The following is a 4,447-nucleotide window of genomic DNA, read 5'->3' as shown; positions in this document are numbered from 1 at the left end:
GAACTAAGATACCACATGTCACAGAGCACGGCCAAAAAAACTTATATTACTAAAATCAATTTCATTTATAAAGAAAAAGAATAAGTGACTGTTTAATTCTAACTTTTTAGTATTAATCTGTAGCTAATATGAACACCATAATAATTAGTCATTACATTTAGCTTTTTCTGAATATCAAACTCTGAGCAACTAAATATATTTGAAGATAAAAAATTTAAAATGTGGTGATTACCAAGGGCTGAGGGGAGGGGGTCATGGGGAGTTACAAATCAGTGAGCATAAAGTTTCAGTTAAGCAAGATGAGGAAGCTGGAGAGATCTGCTGTACCACATTATATCTATAGTCAACCATAATGTGGGGTACACTTAAAAACTGAAGGGGGCTGATTTCATGTTAATTGTTCTTACCGCAATAAAATAAAATTTTAAAACAAAACAAAACAAAAAATTAGTGTCTTTAAAGACTGACACATTCATTTAGTGTATCTTGTTTTTCAAACACAGGATCTTCTAATTTTGTCTTTAATCTAACATTGAGCACACTCTCCTATCTCTCTTGTAACATTTTCAAAGAATATAATTTCTGCAGACCCCATCATTAAATCTTCTGGATTATTTGCTTTCTGTAGCTCAGAATTCAACTCCTTTTTGTCCTTGATTTTCTCCTATAAATTCAACCTGTTATACTATCAGTCTCACCTTCCTAAAAAAAGGCCTGTGGTGTCTCAGGAAGTCAAGATTGTTTTCTTTCCAAAGAAGATCCTAAATTTCTGAAAGGTTAAGTGTGCTAAGTAGAGGAACAGAGAGCACACTACTATTTTTTTTTACCTTTTTCCCCGGGTAAAGAAAGAGTATGTTTTGCAGGGCACATTCATCCTAAGACCCTGGTGAAGAAAGACTCCTTTGAAAAGCTGCTTCACAGTGCTCGGGTCAGTTTGATAATAAAAAGTTGTAGCTCAGTATTTGGAGGGGATATCCAATAGTGTGTAATCTGTTAAAGGTAAGAAAAAGTTTTGATTAAATACTTTCAAAGAGAATTTCAGGATATGTTATGGCTACGGTTAAAGCATATGGGAAGATATTTGCCTCTTTTCAGCCTTACTAAATTGGGCTGACTTATCTCCATCCTTATAGTGAATAAAATCTACTGCAGGTATGTCTCTCCCTCTCTGGAACGGATATCCGGACCACCTCCCATTGCTCACATTCAGTTCAGTTTGGCTCCCTACCTATGATCTCATTGTTTACATAGACCACTAGATGAATGATACCTGTTCAGATTGACTATCCTTACTTTGTCCTAGTTCCTCCAAAAATATTTCCAACATTAGCCTACGAGTTCAAGAATCTCAACCTTAGGTAAGAAAGCCCCTGCTTTCATAGCCTGCCTCAGTCTGTGGGATGAATTGGTCGGAAGACCCCTCTTTTCCAGGCCTATCCATCAAGAAGATCTGTTAGGAGAAGGAATACAGGTAGGGCTCATCTGAAACTGAGTATGTAGCAGCCTCTTTGAGTCCAATCCCACCTTGTGCATTATTGCTAGTCAATAAGTTTCAGACCCTTTACCATTAATTATCAATATTTTCAAAAATATAGACTGAGGGGGCTTCCCTGGTGGCGCAGCGGTTGAGAATCCGCCTGCCGATGCAGGGGACACGGGTTCGTGCCCCGGTCCGGGAAGATCCCACAGGCAAGCATACAGTAAAGGTAGGAAATCATCAAAAAATAAATATGATATCTAAAAAAGTAAACATGAGTGGATGAGAGTACAAACGCAGCATACTTAAAGTGCATATCAAATTAAGATATCAGCAAATCTTTACAAATCATGTATATATATATATATATATATATATATATATATATATATATATAGACTGAGGATATTAAGCTAATTTAAGCAGTGGATAATTAAGCAAAAGGAATGGCCTAAAAACTGGCCAAATTAACTACAAGAAAGTACCTACTTGTCAAAACCCATGGCTTCAAAAGCAGAAAAGAAAAACCTGAAGTTTTCATGATTGATTTTTCTTCCTCTATATGCAGTTGCTTTCTGTTGTCTTTTTCACTGCTTCCACTTCACCTATCCTGTATTCTAACCATATGAAAGTGATTTGTCTCCCATAAACTTACTTGGACTTGAGGAATGAGATACTGTTTGGTAGTTAAATACATACATCCAATGAAAATTATTAGCCAGCATGGTATGCTGAACGGGGAAATCTAATCCAGATTGCAGATAGAAACAGGGAAGGTTCTCAATGGTCACCAATTAACCAGTTTACTTATAATAATATGTCCCTCTTTTCCACTGCTACACTTGCATGTTCTAGTTCATAATGCAACTACAGTGAAAGTAAAACAATAAATTGGTATTCTTACTATTTATCTGTCTATGAATACAATTAATATGAGTCATTCCTCTCTTTATGTATTAACAAAATCAAGTTAGTAAGACACCCCAATCAAAGAAAATGAAAGTAATTCTAACCTGTGAATTTTTTGTCATCCAGCTAATTAACTCTCATCTTTCATTCAGACTACCACAGAGACTAATCTTGCACACCTTTCCCGTAAATTCTACTAAAATAACCCTACTTACTCTGCAAGGGTTAGCTCAATTATACCTTGTCTGGAAAATTTCTCTACCCACTCCCCTTTCCAGCATAATTAATCTTTCAGTTTCAGTAAGAACACTTATAAAAATATTTTATGCTACATGATGGTAGGAAACAAGCCTTCTTAATTTTAGTAAACCCTCTTGGCACACAAAGTCCATAACATATTAGGAGTTCAAAGGATGTTTGTTGAATTTGTTATCCATGATATTAGGTTCAAAGATGTCTTAAACCTGACACCCAAACTGCCACCCTACTGCCATTTCCATCCGTACTAAAGAGGAAGTTTATTTTTTTATGCCCCAACAGAAACTAATAAAATTCCTGTAAATATGAAGTTAATCAGAGATAAGGGTGAAATGGATCCTAATTAAAATATATTTACAATTAATTTAAAAATTAGATGTCATGAGAGTTCCCTGGTGGCCTAGCAGTTAGGAATCTGGGCTTTCACTGATAGGACCGGGGTTCAATCCCAGGTCAGGGAACTGAGATCCCACAAGCTGCATGGCACAACCAAATAAATAAATAAAATTAAAAATTTTAAAAATAAATAAAACTTAGTTGTGTTGAAAGCACAGATCTAGAGAGTATATTTATGAACAATAAGAACTCTATTTTAATAGCTAAATATCTACTAGGACTCATCATCTGTACCTTCAATGTACACTTACTATACCCATATGTTTCCATCAATAATTTTGACCTGAAAAATGGAAGCAATAATTTTCTCTTAATTATTCTTTTTTTAATCATTTTTTTTAACATTATTTATTTATTTGGAGTATAATTGCTTTACAATGTTGTGTTGGTTTCTGCTGTATAATGCAGTGAATCACCTATATGTATACCTATAATCCCTCCCTCTTGGACTTCCCTCCCACCCACCCCCATCCCACCCATCTAGGTCGTCACAGAGCACCAAGCTGAGCTTCCTGTGCTTTTCTTTCTTTTATATAAATTTATTTATTTATTTATTTATTTTTGGCTGCGTTGGGTCTTCGTTGCTGCACACAAGCTTTCTCTAGTTGCAGCGAGCATGGGTTACTCTTTGATGTGGTGCACGGGCTTCCCATTGAGGTGGCTTCTCTTGTTGCGGAGCACGGGCTCTAGGTGCGCGGGCTTCAGTAGTTGTGGCACGCAAGCTCTAGAGCTCAGGCTCAGTAGTTGTGGTGCACGGGCTTAGTTGCTCCGTGGCATGTAGGATCTTCCTGGGCCAGGGCTCGAACCCTTGTCCCTGCATTGGCAGGTGGATTCTCAACCACTGCGCCACCAGGATAGCCCTTCCTGTGCTTTATAGCTTGTTCCCACTAGCTAGCTATTTTGCGCGTGGTAGTGTATATATGTCCATCTTAATCTCCCAATTTGTCCCACCCTCCTCTTCCCCACCCCGTGTTAATTATTCTTCTTTTAATTGAACATGTTAGGCAGATTATTACTACTTTATTAAACTTTTTCCTCCTCCGTGTTTTTTTAAAAATATATTAAGAGGACTATACCAAATAAAGCAATAGTAATATCATTGTTGCTCCTTATATAGAGCCTATATTGGACCACATACTTTGTATTATCACTACATTTGCAGTATCATTAACCACTATATTCATGAAATTATGCATTACTGTCTTTATATAGAATCCTAAGCACACAAAATCAGTAGTGAAGCCAGGATTTCAATCCAAGTCTGTCCAACAGTTTTTTCAGTGTATATTTTTTGTTTTGTTTGACCACCTTTTCAGCCTATCCCAAATCAGCCAAATCCCTGACTTACAAATTTATATTATACAAATGGAGTCATATTGTCAGTGATTAACATGACTTAATAACACG

The sequence above is a fragment of the Lipotes vexillifer genome, unplaced genomic scaffold (assembly GCF_000442215.2).
Source record: "Lipotes vexillifer unplaced genomic scaffold, Lipotes_vexillifer_v1.1 scaffold343, whole genome shotgun sequence".
In the NCBI taxonomy this organism is placed as follows: Eukaryota; Metazoa; Chordata; class Mammalia; order Artiodactyla; family Lipotidae; genus Lipotes; species Lipotes vexillifer.
This window is presented reverse-complemented; position numbering follows the sequence as displayed.